The sequence below is a fragment of the Chiloscyllium punctatum genome, chromosome 8, assembly GCF_047496795.1.
Source record: "Chiloscyllium punctatum isolate Juve2018m chromosome 8, sChiPun1.3, whole genome shotgun sequence".
Taxonomy (NCBI): Eukaryota; Metazoa; Chordata; class Chondrichthyes; order Orectolobiformes; family Hemiscylliidae; genus Chiloscyllium; species Chiloscyllium punctatum.
This window is the reverse complement of record NC_092746.1, coordinates 90157403-90182251: the sequence shown is the minus strand read 5'-3', so window position 1 is coordinate 90182251 and position 24849 is coordinate 90157403. Positions and strand designations below refer to the sequence as shown.

The window sequence follows — 24849 nt, the reverse complement described above, 5'->3', positions numbered from 1 at the left end:
AAAAGTGGAGTCACAATCTACAATAAATACAGCAATTCCGAACTGCACCTGCCAAATGTTTAAAGCAATGTCGCAGATCGTCGTTGAAACTTTCCAAGAGGAAACAGCAATACACTTAAACAACAACAACTGAATTTGCTGGAAAAGCTCAGCCGTTGTGGCAGCATCTATAAAGAGTATTCAGAGTTAACGTTTCGCCTGGAGCGACCCTTCCTTCCACTCTTGAATACCCTTGCGCAGTCGCGTCAGAATCTTGCTTTCCCAAGTGACGGGCCGAAGAGACAGTCTCGAGCTGACGACGCGGATGGGTGGGCGGAGACGGCGTGACGCCAGCGATTGCCCGGCAACGGCGGCGGTGATTGGCGGCTGTTCGGATCGTGGCGCACGCATGGGGGAGGGTGGAAGGATGAGGCAGAGGGAGTGCGCAAGCGCGGTCGGCAGCGAATTGGAAGGGGCCCTGTGGGGCTGGCAGGACGGGAGGGAACTGGCATCATTGACAGTGGCTTCAGTCCCACTGGGAGGCGGTGAGGCTGAGTCAATCAGTCAGACACCTCCCTCTCTGGGGGAATAGTGCCAGTTAGTTCGAGCACAGTGTCGATACTAACACAGATTTCCGTCCGCACACATAACACACGCACCCCAGAGAAGGAGTGGCAGTTAGCTTCGGCCGTTGGTTGTCTCATGCTCTCGTTTTTATATCGGTTGTGACAAGAAATGTGTGCAGCGCCTCGATCTTATCATCAGAGATAACGCTGCGTGAGCCGTGCTGGACTGACTACCAGAGGTATTAACATTTTAAATCTGTTCGCACAGTAGTAGATGGACGCCTTTCCTCGGTGTGTGTCGGCATTCTCGCGAGCTGGGGGCGGGGGGGGTGAAGAAAGCACCATCATGTGCGACGGCGCGGATTTGAACCCGTGTCTTCGCGGGCGGGGGGCGGTGGGTTTCTGTGATTGCAATAATTTGCTGCTTTTTGACCAGCGGCGATCATCGGAAAATTAAACCTTGACGAACCTGCTGTGTTTAATTTAACCATTGACATTTGAGGTGGCGTTGTTTTTTTTTGTGTGTCTGTTAAAGTTGAGAGTGCAAGGCCAGCACGGCTCCCAAATGCACTGATTTCACACCGTTTGAAAGGAAGGGGGCTGGGAGGATTCTCCATGTTTTGGGCATCACTTTGCGGGGCGGAGGCTTAATAAAAGCTAAAGAGTTCACTTGAATCGAACGAATTGCTTTGCAATCCAAATCACCGTTCGTGTTCTTTTGTTTTACACATCAACCGTGAAGAGCGTATTTACGTTAAGATGTAATGACAAGCTGTGATTTATCCGATAAAATGAGAATTGGGTCTGTCCCCAACTCTAGTAGTTGTCTCATGCAGAACCAGACTGTTTGCGGTGATGTCCTGTTTGACCCCAATGCTCGAGTTTTGATCCATATTGTCTCGGTCAGAAATGACACCTCCGTCACATAACCTACATCTGCCCGACCTCAGCCCATCTGTGCGCTGAGATCCTAACTTCCTTGTATTTCTCAGCTCTTGACTTGGCTATTCCTGTACGAGAACCGAACATTCCGAATGCTGGAAATACTCAGCAGATCTGTGGGTGGGGCTGGGGGTAGGGAGGAGTGGATGACAGATTCGGGCCACTGACCTTTTCATTCGAACTGGAAAACAGTTTTTTTTAAAAAAAAGCAACAGGTTTTTCACAAGTGGTGTGCTCGGCAAAGGGTGAACAGAGAAAATAAAAACAATGATAGAGTGAAAGCTGAGATGAGGTGGAGAATGATTTGATGGTGCAAAACCAGAAAGGAGACGAGCAAAGGAAAGGTGGACTGGAATGAGCTGTAAAGATGAAGAGAATCATCAACAGTTGCTGTCTGAAAGGTTAACTGCAGAACAATAAAATAATTTGATCTGTCAAGTCTGCTCTGCTGTTTGATCATGACTTTTATGTTTCTCAACTCCATTCTCCTGTCTTCATCCTGTAACCCTTGACCCCCTTAGGAATCAAGAACCTATCTCTCTCTCTCTCTCTCTCTCTGAAATACATTAAATGACTTGGCCTCCACAGCCTCCTTAGGCAATGACTTCCACAGGTTCACCACCCTCTGGCTGAAGAAATTCCTCTTTGGTTTATTTTTGTCACATATGCTGAGATACAGTGGAAGGTGTTGTTTTGTGTGCTAAACGAATTGATCATATATGAAGTACATCAAAGTAGCAGAACAGAGTATAGGTTATAGTGTTACAGCTGCAGAGAGGATTCAGAAAGAGACATCAAAATTGATGTTTGAGAGGTCAGCTCAGAAGTCTGACGAAGCAGACAAGAAGCTGTTGTTGAATCTTTTTCAGACTGGAGGCCTGTGACCAGTGGAGTGTCACAAGGATCAGTGCTGGGTCCGCTACATTTCGTCATTTATATAAATGATTTTGGAGGCGAGCATAAGAGGTAAAGTTAGTAAGTTTGCAGACGACACCAAAATTGGAGATGTAGTGCACAGCAAAGAAGGTTACCTCAGATTACAACAGGATCTTGATCAGCTGGGCCAGTGGACTGAGAAGTGGCAGATGGAGTTTAATTCAGATAAATGCGATGTGCTGTATTTTGGGAAAGCAAATCTTAGCAGGATGTATACACTTAATAGTAAGGTCCGAGGAAGTGTTGCTGAACAAAGAGACCTTGGGAGTGCAGGTTCATAGCTCCTTGAAAGTGGAGTCACAGGTAGATAGGATAGTGAAGAAGGTGTTTGGTATACTTTCCTTTATTGGTCAGAGTATTGAGTACAGGAGTTGGGAGGTCATGTTGCAGCTGTACAGGACATTGGTTAGGCCACTTTTGGAATATTGCGTGCAATTTTGGTCTCCTTTCTATCTGAAAGATGTTGTGAAACTTGAAAGGGTTCAGAAAAGATTTACAGGGTTGGAGGATTTTAGCTATTGGGAGAGGCTGAACAGGCTGGGGCTATTTTCTCTGGAGTGTTGGAGGCTGAGGGGTGACCGTATAGAGGTTTACAAAATTGAGGGGCATGGATAGGATAAATAGGCAAAGTCTTTTCCCTGGGGTTGGGGAGTCCAGAACTAGAGGGCATAGGTTTAGGGTGAGAGGGGAAAGATGTAAAAGAGACCTAAGGAGCAACTTTTTCCATGCAGAGGGTGGTACGTGTCTGGAATGAGCTGCCAGAGGATGGGGTGAAAGCGAGTACAATTGCAACATTGAGAAGGCATCTGGATGGGTATATGAATAGGAAGGGTTTGGAGGGACATGGGCCAGGTGCTGCTCGGTGGGACCAGATTGTGTTGGGATATCTGGTCGGCGTGAACGAGTTGGACCGAAGGGTCCGTTTCCATGCTGTACATCTGACTCTAATAAATGTATTCGAAGTTTTATATCTTCTGCCTGATAGAAGAGGGTGGTAGAGAGTAAAACGAGGATAGGTCGGGTGTTTTGATTATGATTCCTGAGGCAGCAGGAAGTGCAGATGGAGTCAATGGATGGAAGGCTCATTTGTGTGATAGACTGGACCGTGTTCAGACTCTCTGTAGTTTCTTGCGGTTTTAGGAAGAGCAGTTGCCATACCACGCTGTGATGTATCCAAATGGGATGCTTTCTGTGGTGTAAAAATTAGTAAGAACCATTGTGCGCTTAGTCAATTTCCTTAGCCTCCTGAGAATGGAGATGTTGTTGTGATTGCTTGACCATCGCATCAACATAGGTGGACCAGGACAGATCAGTGATCATCACACCTATGAATTTGATGCTTCTGACTGTCTGCACCCCAGCATTGTTGATGTAACAGAGATATGCCCTCCAATCTGCTTCTGTGAGTCAATGACCAGATGGTTCATTTTGCTGGCATTGATGGAGAGATTGGCTTCACACCATGCCACTAGGCACTCAGCCTCTTTCCTGTATTCTGTCTTGTCATTGTTTGAGATCTGAACTACAATGGTGGTGTCATCAGCAAACGTGTAAGTGGGATTCAGGGTGAAATTTGTCCACATAGTCATGAATGGATGAGGGGTATCATAGGGGCTGAGTACGCAGTGTTGCAGGACCGTGGTGTTGAAGATTACGGTGGAGGAGGTGTTGTTGCCTATTACTGTTTGCAGTCTCTGGGTCTGGAAGTCAAGGATCCAGTTATAAAAGGGGTGGCCAAGATCTGGGTCTGAGTTTCGTGATGAGTTTGTTTGGAATTATGGTGTTGAAGGTGGAATTGTAATTCATGAGTCAGAGCCTAATGTAGGTATCCTTGTTGTCCACATGTTCGAAAGATGTATGTAGGGCCAGGAAGATGGCACCTGCTGTTAATCTGTTGTGTTGGTAGGTGAATTGCCAAGGGTCAAGGCAGTTTGGTGGGCTGGAGTTGACATGAGCCATGATGAACCTCTCAAAGCTCTTCAGAATTACGAAGGTCAGAGCCACTGGGCAACTATCATTGAGGCACACTTCATGATTTTTCTTTGGCACCAGAATGATCGTCGTCTCCTTGAAACAGGTGGGGACTTCAGATTGTACGATGGAAATTTTAAAGATGTCTGAGAATACTTCCGCTAATTGGTCTGCACAGGATCTGGCTGTACGGCCAGAGACTCCATCCGGGTCAGTAGCTTTCCTCATCTTAGTTCTAAAGGGGCATCCCTTCATACCCTAGCATAGCAACAGACCCTTCAGCCCAGCCAACCAGGTTTCCTAAACTGAACTAGTCTCATTTGTTAGTGTTTGGCCTATATCTCTTTAACCTTTCTAATTCATGTACCTGTCCAAATGTCTTCTGAATTATATAATTTTCATCTCTACCACTTCCTCTGGCAGCTTATTTCGGCCCCTCATAACTCCTTATACCTCCGTCTTGGTAACATCATTGTTAATCTTGTTTGTGCCCTTTCCAGTTGAGTAACATCCTCCAGCAGGGTGATCAACATTGTTTGCAGTAAGATGTCCCAACTCATGAACCCAATGCTCTGACTGGTGAAGGCAAGTCTACACCCTTCACCATTCTGTCTACCTGTGAAGCCACTTTCAAGGAACTATGTACCTGCACCTCTTGGTGTCTCTGTTCGACCTCACTCCCTAGGGCTGTGTAAATCCTGCCCTGGTTTGTCTACTAAAATGCAACACCTTGCATTTACCTAAATTAAACTCCATCTGCCATTCTTCAGCTCACTGGCCCAATTGATCAGGATCCTGTTGTACACTTCAATTAACCTTATCCACTGTCTGCTATACCATCAATTTTTGTCACCTGCAAACTTCCTAACCAAGCCTCCTATCATCTCGTCCACGTTGTTTACATAAATGACTGACAAACAACAGTGGACCCAACCTTGATCCATACGGCATCCTGCTGGTTGCAGGCCTCCAGTCTGAACACCAACCCTCACCACTCACCGTCGAGCCAATTTTGGACTCTACTGAACTGAACAGTTCTGAAGAAGGGTTACCGGACCTGAAAGGCCTATTTCTGTATTGGAAATATGGACTGCCATTTTCTATATGCTGTACTGATAATTTGGAAAAACTTGTGAAATCTGACAAGTGTAGTTCAAACTTGCTCTCTTGGTCTTTTCATGAAATTTTTAAAAATACATGATTCTTGAGAAGTGGGCAGTGCTGACAAAGACAGCATTTCTTGCCACTCCTGAAACAATGGACTCTCGTTTCCACTTGTTAAATGTCACTGTGTTAAAGGTGCACTACAGTACTGTCTTTGTGAGGGTTTGAAACAAGTTTAAGGCCTGCTCGATCATTTCAGAAATCAGTTCAGAACAAAATTGTATTGGAGTCACATTGAGACTCCACAAAAGGGTCACGTAGAAGTGACAGTCACTTCCGTCATAACCAGCTTTTTATTTCCAGATACATTGAACGGAATGTGAACTTACCATGGAGATATTGATCCTATGCAATTTGGATTCCTCTTTTGCATCTCTTCGTTACTGGACATTTATTTGGACTGTACCCAAATTGTGACTTTATTTGTACTTAAAATATTTGGGTTTTTTTGCTCTACTTTAATTATGAGTATAATTTCTCTCCAAGTATTGGAAGTAATGAGTGGTTTTATGTTCCATTTGGTCCAATTTCAGTGTATGCTGGAAAAGAGGAATTGACAAAACATTGGAAAATGTAAGTGAATAAATTTTGCATGAAGATAATATGAACATGCAATTGGAAGTGAACAGCTTGAAGGTACAGAGTTATAGAATTAAGGGAAGGTTAGACATTAACGAGCTGAAAATGTGTTGCTGGAAAAGCGCAGCAGGTCAGGCAGCATCCAAGGAGCAGGAGAATCAACGTTTTGGGCATGAGCCCTTCTTCAGCAATGAGGAGAGTGTGTCAAGCAGGCTAAGATAAAAGGTAGGGAGGAGGGACTTGGGGGAGGGGCATTGGAAATGCGATAGGTGGAAGGAGGTTAAGGTGGGGGTGATAGGCTGGAGTGGGGGCGGAGAGGTTAGGAAGGTGGTGCTGAGTTCGAGGGTTGGGACTGAGACAAGGTGGGGGGAGGGGAAATGAGAAAATTGGAGAAATCTGAGTTCATCCCTTGTGGTTGGAGGGTTCCGAGGCGGAAGATGAGGCGCTCTTCCTCCAGCCGTCGTGTTGCTATGGTCTGGCAATGGAGGAGTCCAAGGACCTGCATGTCCTTGGTGGAGTGGGAGGGGGAGTTGAAGTGTTGAGCCACAGGGTGGTTGGGTTGGTTGGTCCGGGTGTCCCAGAGGTGTTCTCTGAAACGTTCCGCAAGTAGGCGGCCTGTCTCCCCAATATAGAGGAGGCCACAGCGGATGCAGTAAATGATGTGTGTGGAGGTGCAAGTGAATTTGTGGCGGATATGGAAGGATCCCTTGGGGCCTTGGGGGGAGGTGTGGGCACAAATTTTGCATTTCTTGCGGTTGCACGGAAAGGTGCCGGGAGTGGAGGTTGGGTTGGTGGGGGGTGTGGACCTGACGAGGGAGTGATCATTTCGGAACGCTGATAGGGGAGGGGAGGGAAATATATCCCTGGTGGTGGGGTCCGTTTGGAGGTGGCGGAAATGAAGACGGATGATACGATGTATATGGAGGTTGGTGGGGTGGTAGGTGAGGACCAGTGGGGGTTCTGTCCTGGTGGCGATTGGAGGGGTGGGGCTCAAGGGCGGCGGAGCGGGAAGTGGAGGAAATGCGGTGGAGAGCATCGTCGATCACGTCAGGGGGGAAATTGCGGTCTTTGAAGAAAGAGGCCATCTGGGTTGTCCAGTATTGGAACTGGTCATCCTGGGAGCAGATGCAGCGGAGACGAAGGAATTGGGAATATGGGATGGCGTTTTTACAGGGGGCAGGGTGGGAGGAGGTGTAGTCTAGGTAGCTGTGGGAGTTGATTGGTTTATAGTAAATGTCCATGATGATTCGGTTGCCCGAGATAGAAATGGAGAGGTCTCGGAAGGGGAGGGAGGAGTCTGAGATAGTCCAGGTAAATTTGAGGTCAGGGTGGAAGGTGTTAGTAAAGTGGATGAACCTCCTCGTGGGAGCATGAGGCAGCGCCGATACAGTCATCGATGTAGCACAGGAAAAGGTGGGGGGGGTGGTGCCAGTGTAGCTGCGGAAGATGCTTCCCCAGTCCCCAATGCCTTATCTTCACCATGGACATCCAGTCCCTGGACACCTCCATCCCCCATCACAAAGGACTCAAAGCCCTCCGCTTCTTCCTTTCCCGCCATACCAAACAGTACCCTTCCACTGACACCCTCCTTCGACTGACTGAACTGGTCCTCACTCTGAACAACTTCTCTTTCCAGTCCTCCCACTTCCTCCAAACCAAAGGAGTAGCCATGGGCACCCACATGGGCCCCAGCTATGCCTGCCTCTTCGTAGGATATGTGGAACAGTCCATCTTCCACAGCTACACTGGCACCACCCTCCACCTTTTCCTCAGCTACGTTGATGACTGTATCGGCGCTGCCTCGTGCTCCCACGAGGAGGTTGAACAGTTCATCCACTTTACTAACACCTTCCACCCTGACCTCAAATTTACCTGAACGTCTCAGACTCCTCCCTCCCCTTCCGAGACCTCTCCATTTCTATCTCGGGTGACCGAATCAACACGGACATTTACTATAAACCGACTGACTCCCATAGCTACCTAGACTACACCTCCTCCCACCCTGCCCCCTGTAAAAACACCATCCCATATTCCCAAATCCTTCGTCTCCGCCGCATCTGCTCCCAGGAAGACCAGTTCCAATACCGAACAACCCAGATGGCGTCTTTCTTCAAAGACCGCAATATCCCCCCAGACGTGGTCAATGATGCTCTCCACCGCAACTCCCCCACTTCCTGCTCCTCCGCCCTTGAGCCCTGCCCCTCCAATCGCCACCAGGATAGAACCCCACTGGTCCTCACTTACCACCCCACTAACCTCCAGATACATCGTATCATCCGTCGTCATTTCCGCCACCTCCAAACGGACCCCACCACCAGGGATATATTTCCCTCCCCTCCCCTGTCAGTGTTCCGAAAAGACCACTCCCTCGTCAGGTCCACACCTCCGACCAACCCAACCTCCACTCCGACACCTTCCCCTGCAACCACAGGAAATGCAAAACTTGCGCCCACACCTCCCGCCTTACTTCCCTCCAAGGCCCCAAGGGATCCTTCCATATCCACAAATTCACCTGCACCTCCACACACACCATTCTCTGCATCTGCTGCTCCCAATGTGGCCTCCTCTATATTGGGGAGACAGTCCGCCTATTTGCAGAACGTTTCAGAGAACACCTCTGGGACACCCGGACCAACCAACCCAACCACCCCGTGGCTCAACACTTCAACTCCCCCTCCCACTCCACCAAGGACATGCAGGTCCTTGGACTCCTCTATCGCCAGACCATAGCAACACGACGGCTGGAGGAAGAGCGCTTCATCTTCCGCCTAGGAACCCTCCAACCACAAGGGATGAACTCAGATTTCTCCAATTTCCTCATTTCCCCTCCCCCCACCTTGTCTCAGTCCCAACCCTCGGACTCAGCACCACCTTCCTAACCTACAATCTTCGTCCTGACCTCTCCGCCCCCACCCCCACTCCAGCCTATCACCCTCACCTTATTACCCTCACCTTAACCTCCTTCCACCTATTGCATTTCCAACGACCCTCCTCCTACCTTTTATCTTAGCCTGCTTGGCACACTTCCCTCATTCCTGATGAAGGGCTCATGCCCGAAATGTTGATTCTCCTGCTCCTTGGATGCTGCCTGACCTGCTGCGCTTTTCCAGCAACACATTTGCAGCTCTGATCTCCAGCATCTGCAGTCCTCACTTTCCCCTAGACATTAACGAGGACAACACAGCTAAAACAAGAGCATGTCCAAAATGAAATTCCACTTAAGTACTGAATGCTTCCCCTGTTGATTCTGGTTGGCTTATTAAGATTTGTTCTCCATAGTTGGTGGAGTTGTAGTGCCAGCAGGATGCTCCCAGAAAATATAAAATAAACAGATGCAGTAAATAATTTGACAAACCAATTCCAAGCTTGAACATAACCTCAAACTGGACCAATGTGGCCATGATTTTCTCTTAGGGTGTCTCCTGCCTTGAAATCTCTGAAGTAAATGGCTTCTGAATTTTACGTAGAAAAGCTGAAGCATTAGAATATGCAAACTTTTTTCTCAATGTCACTCTGCTGCCACCTTTATTTTTGCCTTAATTTCATTAATTCTAACAGTGGCTCAAGTAGCATTGAAAAACCTATTTTTTTTTCCACTGAGATCCATTAAATGTTCATCTAACACCTTGTATGCCCTCTCATGTATGTGTAAAAGATCATTAAAAAACAAGTGAACTTTCTTTGGTGTCAAGATTTTTCTTGGCCAATATGTAGTTATTAATTGGCATCACTGTTGGGGAGTTTAAGTTGACTGTAGCAGTTCCTAAATAACAATAACAGGACTTGAAGAATCGTTGATTGGCCTTCCGTCAAAGATCTTTCTTGTATTGCTTTTTACTGTTGTCAACATAATTGCTCAGTAAACATATTGGCCCCCAAACCTGTACTGAAATTCTTTTAAACAATACTATGTTTAAATCTCTGAATTTGGGTTTGTAGCCTGCTAAAGAACTTGAGGGACTACAATACATATAACTCTGATCCTGATACGTTTATTACTCCTTGACCTTCTTACAGCCTTTGTAATTGGTCATACATGAGTGTCCCAATGGTTCTGCACTGTTGTTTAGCTGAGTAGAACTTTCATTGCCAGTTTGCATTCTCACTATTCAATTGTTGCTAGAATGTGTCCAGCAATGACTCTGTCAGTTTTGGTACCATTATCAAGACTGCCAAGGATCTACCTACAGATTGTACATTTCCTTTTAAATGCAACCCTTAATGCATTCTACAGTCGTTCTCAATCCCTCAGCTGGTATCCCACAACTTCGCTGAAAAGCAATCCTGAATATGCTGAAATGTCAATAGACAATAGACAATAGATGCAGGAGTAGACCATTCAGCCCTTCAAGCCTGCACCGCCATTCAATATGATCATGGCTGATCATTCCCAATCAGTATCCTGTTCCAGCCTTATCTCCATAACCCTTGACTCCACTATCTTTAAGAGCTCTATCCAATTCTTTCTTAAATGAATCCAGAGACTGGGCCTCCACTGCCCTCTGGGGCAGAGCATTCCACACAGCCACCACTCTCTGGGTGAAGTAGTTTCTCCTCATCTCTGTCCTAAATGGTCTACCCCGTATTTTTAAGTTGTGTCCTCTGGTTCGGCACTCTCCCATCAGCGGAAATATGTTTCCTCCTGCCAGAGTGTCCAATCCTTTCATAATCCTATACGTTTCAATCAGATCCCCTCTCAGCCTTCTAAACTGAAGGGTATACAAGCCCAGTCGCTTCAGTCTTTCCGTGTAAGGCAATCCTGCCATTCCAGGAATTGACCTCGTGAACCTACGCTGCACTCTCTCAATAGCCAGAATGTCTTTCCTCAAATTTGGAGACCAGAACTGTACACAGTACTCCAGGTGTGGTCTCACCAGGGCCCTGTACAGCTGCAGAAGCACCTCTTTGCTTCTATTAGCACCTCTTTGTCCTCCATTAGTTCATTAATTCAAAGCTATTCTTTTTGCCCTTACTACTGATTCCATCCCTCTTTGCTTCAGATGAAACCTGTTTGCCCAAATTCTGGACATAGTACTTGACTGCATTTCTCAAAACCTCTTTGCTTCCATTTTCAAATGCTCAGCCATTTCTTCTCATCTCAGCCCTAAACCCCATAACATGTAAATGTCACCATCTGATTTGACTTGTGCATTGTTCTCTGGTTGCCTCCCATTACAAAGTAAGAAATAAGAGTAGGACTGCTCTGACATTCAACTGGATGATGAATGCCATTTTTCTATACATGCCCAAATTCCTTGATGTTATTGATATTTAGCAATCTTTCAATTTCTGTCTTGAACATATTCAATGACTTAACCACCTCAGCCATTTTGGGTAGACAATTCCCAAAACAAACACCATCCTAACTTGTACATTTTTCATTGATATTCTGTCCCCTGCTTCTACAACTCCTTAGCAGGGACAATCACCACCTGACTCTCTCCTGTTGTCTTAAAAACTCAAGAAAATATACTCCCAGTTTCTTCAGTCTGTTCTCCACTGGACAGTCCTGTTATTTGGTGATTTTTTTTTTGTGGCACTGTCTCAATAGTGAGTAGGTCTTTCCTTGCACACTTGGGTTTTGTCAAGGCCATACACAAGTGCAGCAGGATATCTTTACTTCTGCAATGCTTTTGCACAAAAGGCCAGCACTGTTTGAGTTCTGAATTGCTGCACCTGTATGTTAGTTTTAACTCGAGAACAAGGACACTCACATTAACATTTGGACATTAACACTTTCTGATCACCGATCATTTCAAATGTACCCTGCATTTCTGTTTATCCTACCAAAGTGGACAATTTCGCAATTTCTGCAAAATCTTTCATTTGCCACGCTTTTGTCCGCTGTCTTAAACACTTTGAGGGAATTTGGAGAATTCCTGTGGTATTCTGTTCTTCAGTGACTTCTCCATTCTTTACAAGTGTATGTTACTCTCAAACCCATGTGCTTTAATTTTGTTCATTAACTTATGTGGGACTGAAGCAAATGCTTTCCAAAAATCAAAATACACTACATCCATTGTTTCCCTCTTATCTGTTCTGCATGATACATTGTCAAATTAACACCAACCGTTTTGTCAATTATGATACCTCTTTGATAGATCCATCTTGATTTGCCCAATCTTAGCATTATTTGGTACTTGTCCAGTTTTCATATCCTTTCTAGTAGATTCCAGTATTTTTCGTCTACTTAGGGCAGACTAATAGATCTGCTGTTTGCTATTTTCTTTCTTAACATAAGAACTCGGAATAGGAGTGGACAGTTCAGCCTCTCTCACCTGCTTTGCTGTTAAATGCGATCATGGTTGATCTCATTGTGGCCTCGACACTACTTGCTTGCCTAGTTTCCATAACCCTTTAAGCCAGTACTAATTAAAAGTCTGTCTGCTCCTTTAACTTGCTACATGTGCTGGCATCCAACACTCTGAGGTAGTGAATTCCATACATTTATGACTCTTTGAAAGAAGTGAGTTTTCCTCATCTGTTTTAAATGTTCTACGCCTTATCCAAAAGTTGACCTCTAGCTTCTATATTACTCTAAAAAGAAAGCATCCTCTCTAAATCTGTACTGCCAATTCCTTTTGGCATCTTTTACACCTTAATTATATCTCCTCTCATTCTTCTAAACTCCAAATCGAGTCCTAAACTGCTCAGACTCTTTTTGTAAGATAAACCCCTCATCTCTGGAATTGATCTGTGAACCTTCTCTGAATTGTCCCAAATTCAATTCCCCTTCAAGTAAGGGGACCAAAATTTATGCAAAACTCCAGGTGAGGTCTCACTGATGGTTTCAAAATGTCATATTAAAATATGCAGGAACTGTTGCAAAATCTAGAGGGTTTTGGAAGACAACCATCACTGCATCCATCACCTCTTCATCTGTCACTTCATACAATCTGTGGTCCAGAACATGAAGTTAAAGACATTTACTGACTTCTAATCCGATTAATTTCTCTGCTACTTTTCTTTGTAGAAATAATGCTAGTTTCTTTCTGTAATTCATTTTCACTGGCTGCTTTGTCCTGTAATTTTGCTGGGAGGTATTTTCCTCCATGCATATAAACACACAATATTTGATCATTGTCTCTGTCTCTGCCTTCGCTTTAGAAATTCTCATGTCTCTGAGTTACTAGCCCATATTTTGTCTTTTGCCAAGCTTTAACAGCTTTTGTTTCCCACTTTTACATTCGCGCCTACCCCCCCAACTAGTTTCTCGGTTCTCTTTTGCTGGTGCTCTGTGATGATGATGATGATGATGAAGTAAATTTGTCTTTTTTAAAATTCTGTGTCACTGTCTAATTTAGATACGAGGCCAAGTGTCTGTGTTTTGCATCTGATTACAGTTCTCTGCATTGGACTTGTTGTCACTGTTAAGGCTGCTTGGTAGTGTATTGTTGAGAGCATCATTTTTCTCTTGTTTTTTTCTTTGATTTGGAACTGAGTTGAAGTTAAGAGGTGAATTTCCTTTTAAAAGAAAAGAGAACGAAAACACGTTATCTGTTGGGAACAGTTCTGAAAAATAATGCAACTTAATTATTGATCAAAGAACATTGTAGACAAATTAGCACTAAGTGCTTGTAATGTTCAGAGGTAGCTAGGAGAAAGTGAAGACTGCAGATGCTGGAAAAACACAGCAGGCCAGGCAGCATCCGAGGAGCAGAGAGGAGCCTGCTTCTCGGATGCTGCCTGGCCTGGTATGTTCAGAGGTAGCAGCTAGTTGGATATTGAGTTGGTCAATTAAGAGAGGCATGATTTGGAGATGCCAGTGTTCGACTGGGGTGGACAAAATTTTAAAAATCGCACAAGACCATGTTATAGTCCATCAGGAATGAGTCTGTGGACTGAACTTGGTGTTGTGATTTTTTTAAATTAAGGGAGGAGCAGTTTCGAGGAGTTTGCTGAAATTGTTTACACTAACCAGTGACTTCGGAATTTGAGCAAGATGTACAGTTTTATGTGCCTGTGAATAAACTCATCCATATATAATTTATATGGGTGTTGCTGACTATTTTGACAATCATTATCCATCCCTAGTCCAAGGTGATTTCAAGCCATTACCTTGATTGCTGCAGAAAGGGTGTTCCAGGATTTTGATCAAGCAGTCCTGAAGGAATGGCAATTAGGTTCCCAAATCGAGAAAGTGAATGGCTTGGAGGGCAATCTGAAGGTCATGTTTTCATGCATCTGCTGCCTTTGATCTTGGTGGCATAGGAGACTTGCTGAGTCAGTGCAGTGTATTTTGTAGCTGGTACATACTTGCCACTGTGCATCAGTGGTGAAGAGACTGAAGATGTTGAAGGAAATGCAGTGGTTTTGTCTTGGATCATGTTCAGCTGCTTGACTGTTGTTGGAGTCTGCTCATGCAGGCAAAGGAGGAGTAATCCATCACACCCCTGACTTGTCCTTTTGCAGATGATGAATCTACACTGGGGAGACAGCAAGTGAGAAGCTTGCGGCAGAATCCCCAATATGTTGCAGCCATGGTATTGACATGGTTAGTCTAGTTCAATTTCTGGTAAGCAAGATATCGTTGATAGTGGAGAATTCAGTGATGGTAATGCTAATGAATTTCACGGGATGACTGTAAGATTCTGTCTTATTGGAAATTGTAGTTGCGTGACACTAATGCCACCTGTCAGCCCAAGACTGTTTGTTGTCCAGGTTCTTGCTGCTTGCAGCCACTGAACCTTTTTCATGTGCTGCACAATCGTCAATGATGCTGGTCAGCAGTGCAGTTATCAGTTATTATCTTCATTCTTGACCCTCTGGAGGGAAGCACATTGGAGCAGGTTGACATGATTGGACTGTTGACACTATGCTGAGGAACTCCTGCAGTGGAATGCTGCAGCTGGAGGTGAATGACCTCCAACAGCCATCTTTATTTGTGCTGGTATGACTCCAAAGAGAGAGAGTTTGCCTGTTGATTCCCAGTGATTTCAGTTCTCCTTCGGCTCCTTGATCATCTTTGTGTACCCCACGTCTGGAGGTCAGCATTTCTGTCAAGGTTATAATGAAAGCAGTGGTCATGGTGGAACCCAAATTGAGTGTTCGTGAGTTGGTAATTCTGAAGCTGTGCCACAACATAAATCAGCCACCCTATCAACCACCTTTTTCTGATAATCAAAATGAGTGACTGGGGTCGTAATTGGCTGGAATGGATTTAGTGTGTTTTTTTTTGTAGACTGGATGTCTGTGGACAATTTTCCATATCGTCGGGTAGATGCCAGTGTTGTAGATGTATTGGAACAGTTCAGGGAGGGGCATGGCTCATTTGGGACGAGTATTGGATACAATTTCTGGAATACTAACTGGCCCACAGTCATTGCAGTGTCCAGTGCCTTCGTCTGTTTCTCAGTATCATTTGAATTCATCGAATTGGCTGAAGACCAATGTCTGTAATGTTTGGAACCTCAGGTATTCAAGTGCTGGTAGCTTTCACATCTGAAAATATCTTGGCACTTGAGTAATTCCTGACTTTTGTAGTTTGTAACCATATGAAGTGAATGACACCTTTCAGTAAGTCTTTTTATCCCTTCATTCTTCAACTTTTGTAAGCTTTGTTTTATATACTGAAGCTTTCAAATTTTTCAAAAAATTCTACCTTTGTGTTTTATTGCGCCTCTTATTTCATATTTTTATATTTACCTTTTAGTATGTACACGCTCTCATTCTCTTCAATTTGTTTCTCTATCTGTTCTGGGTTTTCTTCTTGATTTAGTTTTGGTTATTGTTGTTTGTTGAGAACGTGGTATTTTCTTTGATTCTCCCATCACTTTTCTGGTTATGAGGCATGTCCAACCTTCTGATATCTCAAAATGAGAGCATGAAGCTAAATAATGGGTGGGGGTGTGGGTGTTGTGGTGAAGAGTTCACATGACAGGTAAACGAGCAAGGACAAGGAATCAGTGCAGGCTAGTTTTGCATGAAATTGGATAACCAGTCTATGTTATGAAGTTAGAGAGTATACAAATGTAGAACTATATCATGACAAGGGTCAGGAGGAAGAATGGTAAAAAGACTGTATTAAATGTCTATCTTTATTTGATGTATACAGCCTTGATAATTTGGATGAAATTTGAGTGCAAATTGAGATAAATGGCTATGATATCGTGGCCATTTTGCACCATGTGTCTGCAACAGCTAAATCTGGGAACTGGACAATAAGGATATTGAGCATGAAGGAAGAAAAAGGTAGAGAAACTTTTCATAAATGAGATCGGTACAGTTGTGAGTTACTCAACTTGGAAAATGAAGATGTCGAATCAGAGTTGATGCAGCTAACAAAGAGAAGTGGGGTGAAAAGTCCCCTCCTGAAGAAGGGCTTATATCCGAAATGTCGATTCTCCTGTTCCTTGGATGCTGCCTGACCTGCTGCGCTTTTCCAGCAACACATTTTCATTTCTGATCTCCAGCATCTGCAGTCCTCACTTTCTCTCTGAAAAGTCCCCAGTGTAAGTGGTTTATGGGCCTCATAAGTGGTTATATTAAGACAGTATATAAATTTTAAACAAAAAGACCACTTGTTAATATATCACAACAATAGAGTGATTTTAATTGTATTATAGACTGGACAAATCAAATTGGGAATGCTCTCTCTGTACTTGAGTTCACAAATTATTTTTGGGATAGTTTCTTAAAAGAATATTTCAGGACCAACCAGGGAACAAGTTATTTTTCATTTGCTCGGGAGGTAGGAATAATTTATGACTTCCTAATTAAGACTCCTTGCAAATGGTGATCATTTTCAGGTTGAGGGTGAGAAACTTGAGACTTGGGCTTTTATGTTAATTGTGTTGGCAATTCCAGAAATATGATGACAGAATTAGAAAAAGTGGATTTGTTAAATGGGTAACAAGATAAGGTCGGGACGCAGTGAAAAACAAAAAAAAAGCATTCACTTCATAGAAAGAGACTGTATGAGAAGGATGCACCATCTCCAGCTAACAAAGGAACTTGGGGATCATTTCAAATTGAACTAAGGTGTACAACGCTGTGAAGATTAGTAGTAAACCGGAAGATTGGAGTTTGTTTTCACAATACATCCAATGACTTGGTGGGAAAGTAGAAGTTTGGAGTATGAGTGAAAGCTAGCAAAGAATAGAAAAACAAGTACTAATACATTCAGCAAGTACACAGAAAAACATCATGTTAGAAAATTCAGCATTGCTTCCTTACAGTATGTGAGTGAGGGATTAATAGGAAACCAGGAAATGGTGGAGACTTAGCAAGTATTTTGTTTCTCTCTTTATAGTAGAAGATGCAGAAAATTTCCCAAAGAAGGTAGACTATCAAGGGGCAAAAGGAAGAGCAAAACATTGAATTGTGATGAACACGAGAGAAAGTATTGCTGAAAATCAAAGAAAGCATTTTGACATTGAGCAGGAGAGAATCACAAAAATATCCAACCTCCATGGGGCAATAATTTATACTGTATGAGAAAGGGGTAGTGATTGGCTGTTCTGTTGACATTGGGAGAGTTGCTGCTGTGGGGAATACACCAGGGAATGGATGACCCTGCCTTTAAGTCCAAATAGTCGCTGTGCATGGAGAGGTTCTTGCTGTTTTGAAAAGAACAAGAATTTATGTAGCTTCTACCAAATAGGAAGAGAACCACACTGCAAGCCCCAATGAAAATTTTAGATTGGTTCTGTAATTCTTAGTACAAGCCAAATTGTTTATCAAGTGCTGTCCAAACTAGAAACTTACACTTTGACACTATCTCAACATATTTGGAACAGAATGACATATTCTGCTTCATGGTAAAAACAATGACTGCAGATGCTGAAAACCAAATACTGGATTAGTGGTGCTGGAAGAGCACAGCAGTTCAGGCAGCATCCAACGAGCAGCGAAATCGATGTTTCGGGCAAAAGCCCTGAACTGCTGTGCTCTTCCAGCACCACTAATCCAATATTCTGCTTCATGTCAACCTTTTGCTCAGTTGTGCTCTGCCCAATTCCTTCACTCCTTCTGTTGCTTGGCTGACCAGTTGCCAGTTGGAGCGTCGATGATGTTCTGCTCTTTCTTTGACCGGGCTTGTTTTGAAAGTTATCTTGATTGGATTGTTGACTGTATTATCAGGAGCTTACTGTGTGTGGTCTGTTATGCTGTGTGCAAACCTACCTTCATAATTGTGACACTTCCTTCCTTAACCAATGCTGGAACTGAGTTATCAATAGTTGGTTTTGCCTCTTAACAGATCCAACAAATAATTTGTTTGCCATTGTAGTCACCTTACGTTTGCACCAGTCCTTATCTTTTCTCTCTTTCTCCCCACATAATTGCGAGAAACAACAGAGCAGCACAGGTTAAGGGTTTCTTTGGGAGTACTCTCATTTTTGCCATGATTACCTGAGTGAAACATTTCTAGTTTTAGCAGTCATTTATGACCATTTATTTCATGATGGGAAGGACAAAATAAGTTGGGTAGAGAGGTACGGTAGTTTGTCCCTGCACTTGGCAAAGTGAAAGCTTAAAGCCTGAGGGGTATGTGTCTTGCTGTTCTCTTAGCAGGGGGTCATGTGTGGATCAACAAAATAAAAATGAGCTGCCAACTTGCAAAATTGACCTTTTGCGTCAGACAAGGTTATTTTAAATTGGCTGGTGTAGTTGCAGCAGCTGTACGTAAAGTCTACCTGCTGTGTTTTGAAAGCTCATTATTTGTTTGAATGTAAAGCATGGTTAACTCAGTCCAAGTTAAACTGACTTGCTTTTGTGTAAACATTTTAAATTGATTTGAATGAACAGATGCCAAAATATTTAATCTTGTGAACCTCAATAAGGCAGGAATAGATCTTGGTTATTTACATGAGAAGTTAGAATTAGTACTAATTCTATGTAATAACCAGTCTGATCACTGGTTTGGACTTCTCTTTTTGTAATGTGAGATTATAATAGAAAGTAGGAATGTAACAGTTAACTAACGTGACTTTTTTTCAAGGTTCTTCTTAAATTGGACATGCTAAATTGCCCATGGTATTCATGGATGTGTACTTTGGGTGCATTAGTCAGGGGTAAATGTCGGGAGATGAGTCTAGGTGGGTTGCTCTTCGGAGCGTCGATGTAGACTTGTTGGGTCGAAGGGCCTGTTGCCACACTGGAGGGAATCTAATCTGGAACCTTTTAATCTGATGAGTCTTTACCTTTTGTATTAACTTCACTCCTTCCATTAACAGCAGTGTGGCTAACTTGGGGAACAGATTTGCTGGTTATTAGTCTTTAATTATTTTATTGATTTAGATTAGATTCCTTAGTGTCCTTCGGGGCCCTTCGGTCCAACCAGTCCACACCAACCCTCCGAAGAGTAACCCACCCAGACACATTTCCCTTTGACTAATGCACCGAACACTATGGGCAATTTAGCATGGCCAATTCACCTGGCTTGCACATCTTTCCTCCTGTGGGAGGAAATCAGAGCACGCAGACACAGGGAGAATGTGCAAACTACACACAAGACAGTCAACTGAGGCTGGAATTGAACCTGGGACCCTGGTGTTGTGAGGCAGCAGTGCTAACCACTCAGCCACTATGCTGTAAATTCTCCAAGGGATTTTAGTTGGATCCCACCCAAATAGTTACATGTAGGTTTCGAACTTAGAGAAAGAAAGACCGTTGGGGGTGCACTGGAGAATTGCGAGAACAACAGTAGGTTGTTTCATTACAAGTGGTCATATTACCTTGAATTTAGAAGGTGAAACAAGCATCTAAAAGGATGCAAGAATTCAACAGGCTGGCACAAAGACATTGCTTGGTAGAGGGGAATCAAGGACAAATTGCATAATTTGTAAAATTTAAATGAGGCAATTGATTAGTAACATTAGGAAGCATATATTCTCATGAAGTATACTGGCGTCCTGAAAATTGCCCTTCCAAGAAATCTATAAATGGTTTGTCAGTTAAGTACTGACAGTTGACCTCAATCTAGTTTTTACAAGGTGCGACTATCATGAATACAAATCAAAGATAGGGTCAATGGAGTTTCAGGCAATTTGGATTTGGGTGGTGGACCTGGTTTACTGGCCAGTTCATGTTCTATTTGTTTTGTCACCAAGGTTTGTTTGCCAAATGAATTGCTGCATTACTGTATTAAAGGAGTGACAGTACTTTGTGAGGGATTTCAGGAGCTGAGATTTCTTTGCATATGGTCTCTGAGCAGCAACACCAACTTCCATTTCTAATGTTAGCAGTCATCAGTCTTGCCTAAGTCCAAGTGCAACTTGGATTCAAACCCTGACCCTGTGATGTCTTCAGCTTGAATGTTCTAGCACTTCTCTGGCCAGACTCCCATTTTTCACCTTGTGTCACATTGAGGACATTGAAAATATTCTGCTTAAATTGTAATTTGCAGGTCAATTTCACCCATCACCCCTGTTCACATGACATCCAATTGGTTCCTGGTGAAATAACACTTCCTTGGCTCAGTGTGAGATTTCAATAATGTAAATGTGAAACATTCTGGAATATTTTACTGTCATTTGGTAAATTTTCAGATTGGAGACCTGTGACCAGTGGAGTGCCACAAGGACCGGTGCTGGGTCCACTACTTTGTCATTTATATAAATGATTGAGATGTGAACATAGGAGGTATGGTTAGTAAATTTGCAGATGACACCAAAATTAAAGGTGTAGTGGACAGTGAAGGAGGTTACCTCCGATTACAACGGCAACTTGATCAGATGGGCCACTGGACTGAGGGGTGGCAGATGGAGTTTAATTTAGATAAATGCGAGGTCGTAGAGTCGTAGAGATGTACAGCATGGAAACAGACCCTTCGGTCCAACCCGTTCATGCTGACCAGATAGCCCAACCCAATTTAGTCCCACCTGCCAGCACCCGGCCCATATCCCTCCAAACCCTTCCTATTGGGAAAGCAAATCTTAGCAGGACAGTTAATTGGAAGGTCCTTGGGGAGTGTTGGTGAACAAAGTGGAGTGCATGTTCATAGCACCTTGAAAGTAGAGTTGAATGTAGGTAGGATAGTGAAGAAGGTGTTGATATGCTTTCCTTTATTGGTCAGAGTATCGAGTGCAGGAGTTGGGAGGTCATGTTGCAGCTGTATAGGACATTGGTTAGGCCACTGTGTGCAATTCTGGTCTCCTTTCTGTAGGAAGGATCTTCTGAAACTTGTGATTCCTGAAGAAGGGCTCATGCCCGAAACGTTGATTCTCCTGCTCCTTGGATGCTGCCTGACCTGCTGCGCTTTTCCAGCAACACATTTTCAGCTCTGATCTCGAGCATCTGCAGTCCTATTGTGAGACTTGAAAGGGTTCAGGAAAGATTTACAAGGTTGTTGCCAGGGTTGGAGGATTTGAGCTATAGGGAGAGGCTGAATAGTCTGGGGCTGTTTTCACTGGAGCGTCAAAGACGGAGGGGTGATCTTATAGAAGCTTATAAAATCGTGAGGGGCATGGATAGGATAGATAGACAAGGTCTTTTCCCTGGGGTGGGGGAGTCCAGAGCGAGAGGGCATAGGTTTAGGGTGAGGGGGAAAGGTTAAAAAGGGACCTAAAGGGCAAGGTTTTCACACACAGGGTGGTACATGTCTGGAATGAGCTATCAGAGGAAGTGGTGGAGGCTGGTAGAATTGCAACATTTAAAGGGCATCTGAACGGGTATATGAATAGGAAGGGTTTAGAGGTATATGGGCCAGGTGCTGGCAAGTGGGACTAGATTAGGTTGGAATATCTGGTCGGCATGGATAAGTTGGACCGAATGGTCTGTTTCCGTGCTGTACATTTCTGTGACTCTAAATGTATGTCTTTCTTTTACAGATTAAAAACTTGATGAACAATAGTTGCACAATTGTAAACGAGTGCTGAATTTTGGTTATGGCTGTGATTATATTCAGAATATGTATTAAGTATCATTTAATTTTCAATTACATCTCTGACCACTATTATCCAGTTCAGTATAGTCGTGAAGAGCCAATGAAATATGGCCACAATCTGGAGTAAAGCACATAACTGATGCTCAGTCATATTCTGGAGGTGTCTTAACAACAAAGAATAGAATACTCTGGTGTGAATTTTTTCAAATTGAGAATGTGGGTGCACATGCTTCTCATTGTATTGCACATTTGTGCTCCAAGTGAATTTGCTGTTATTTGATTGAAGTTTTATTAATTGCATTACTATGGTTATATTGTAAACATAGTAACTATTCAAGAATAGTGCCACACTAAAGCACATTTTTTTTTGCAGACTGATCTCTGGGATGGTAGGACTTGTTGTATGAAGATAGACTGATGCGAACTATATCCACTGGCATTCAGAAGAACGAGGGGGACTCAGAGTAACATTTAGCATCCTGACAGACTAGGTGGGGTAAATGCATAAAGGATATTCCTGATGATTGACTGACAAATCAAGAACAAGAGCTTGCAGTCCAATGATCTCAGGTAGGCCATTCAGGACTGAGTTAAGGAAAAATGTCTTCACTCAGAGTGGTGAACCTATGGAATTCTCTGCCATAAAGTCATTGGGGCCAAAACACTCTTTTATGAAGGATTTAGATATAATTCTTCAGGCTCAAGGGATGAAAAGGTACATGGAGAAAGCAGGAACAGGATATTGAATTGGATGATCAGCCATGATTTCATTGAATGGCAGAGTAGGCTCGAATGGCTGACTCCTCCTCTTCTATGTGTTTCTATATTTTGATTGTGGAACAGATCTTTGGTCTGATGTAGACCAGGAGAGAACTTCTCCCAGTATGTATTGTTTTTGTTTATGGGAGGCATTTCCCACCTCCCCTCCCATTCTTTATCTTGAGAGCTGAAATAAATAGTTAGAGATAACAGAATAGGTTCCATATATGGCACAAACTCTCTGCTAAATCCTTCAGACTATTACTGGATTGATCCATGCAAGCACATAGGTTTGATGAGCAGAATTTCTTTGTCCAGGTTTTACTTTGAGGGTCATGGGGTTACAGGACATGTATTCTGTTATCAGGTAATGTGGTCCCTTGCCTTCTGAGTGAGAGATTGAAACTTTGAGCAAAATATTTGTTTCAATAGAATTAGTACCCATAATTTGAGTGAACTGGGGATATAATGTGATTTATAGTACAGTGTTGTATGAATTATCACAAAACACTCCTTCCAGGCAACAGTAAAATCAGTTGATGTAGAACTGATGTTGTCTGAAAGGATTATTTTACTAACACAGTGACTCCTCTCCCTTGGGCTACTTAAGTCAATTATGTTATTGATAATTTGAATGGATGAAAAATTTTGCTGTCTCCTAAAACTGTAGTTAATAGGTTACATTAGATTAGATTCCCTACAGTGCGGAAACAGGCTCTTTGGCCCAACAAGTCCACACCGACTCTCCCAAGAGTACCCACCCAGACCCATTTCCCGACCTTAACACCTGACTAATGCACCTAACGCTATGGGCAATTTAGCATGACCAATTCACCTAACCTGCACATGTTTGGACTGTGGAAGGAAACGAGAGCATGCGGAGAAAACCCATGTAGACACAGAATGTGCAAACTCCATACAGTTGCCAAGATGGGAATCGAACCTGGGTCCCTGGTACTGTGAGGCAGCAGTGCTAACCACTGAGCCACCATGTCACTGTGAAGTGCAAAATCCATAATTCATATTATGTAGATTATTTTTAAAGTGGATAGAGTTTCACTCAAAGGAGCAACGATATTCCAAACTTAGAGTCGATAGTCATAGAGATGTACAGCATGGAAATAGACCCTTTTGGTCTCAGCCCATCCATGTCGACCAGATGTCCCAACCCAATCTAGTCCCATCTGCCAGCATCCAGCCCATTTCCTTCCCAACCCTTCCTATTCATATACGCATCCAAATGCCTCTTAAATGTTGCAATTGTACCAGCCTCCACCACATCCTCTGGCAGCTCATTCCATACACGTACCACCCTCTGTGTGAAAAGGTTGCCCTGTAGGTCTCTTTTATATCTTTCCCCTCTCACCCGAAACCTATGCCCTCTCGTGCTGGATGCCCCCATCTGCTTCTTCTGTAAACTGGTAAATTGTTAACAATAGCAACGTTGAGGTCAACACTGTTTCAGTCTTGGTGATCTGGATTATGATCAGCTTGTTTGCTTTTTGGATCTTGATAGAATTCCGCTGCCCCCATCCCCCAAAAAGTTTTAAACTTTCTGGTTAATTTGAACACGTACCATTACTGGCTTTAACGTTTGTATCTGTACAGGACTGATGGACATACTGCAACATGTCATAGGTATAATAATTGCTGCTCCTCTTCTGGACAACGAATGGAATGACCCACCCAGGACAATGTTTTCTTTGGACTTTGTGAATGAATGACTTCTCAAGATAGCAAATTTGACAGGTGTTCAGTCAAAAAACAAATTCTTCGTTCATTCAAATTAATTAACTTGTTGGTTTGCTTATTATGTTCGCCAACATTTCCATCAGGCTAGAATTAAATGCAGGCTGTTCATGGGTAAGAATGTTCTCTTTGTACAAATTACATTTTGCTTTTTGTTAGCATTTACTGAAATCTAAATTGAACTTCTTAATTTCCCAGCCTGAAGCATTGTTTCCACAGGCTATCTACTGGAAGTCCAATGGGCTTAGCTAATTAAAATAACCAGTTTGTCAGTAAAAGGGTCAGACACTTTTCAGAATATATAAAGCCAGCCAACTTCGCGCGACTTCAGATAGATCACTGGTAATATTGAGATTAAAGGAGGAATGGAAAGGAACT

General features: G+C 43.4%; 1 protein-coding gene across 8 annotated transcripts in view; it reads left to right on the top strand.

Annotated features, from left to right (window-relative positions):
* Positions 1 to 446: 446 nt before the first annotated feature.
* mpp7a (MAGUK p55 scaffold protein 7a) overlaps positions 447 to 24849 on the top strand; it is a 431085-nt gene continuing 406682 nt past the window's right edge. For 4 of the 8 annotated variants that reach the window (XM_072576030.1, XM_072576036.1, XM_072576032.1 and 1 more), the window contains exon 1: positions 447 to 784. The gene's annotated coding sequence lies outside the window, so the exon portion shown is untranslated. Of the gene's footprint in view, positions 785 to 22336; positions 22534 to 24849 lie in introns of all 8 variants that reach the window. The other 4 variants (XM_072576031.1, XM_072576029.1, XM_072576034.1 and 1 more) reach the window with 2 other exon arrangements.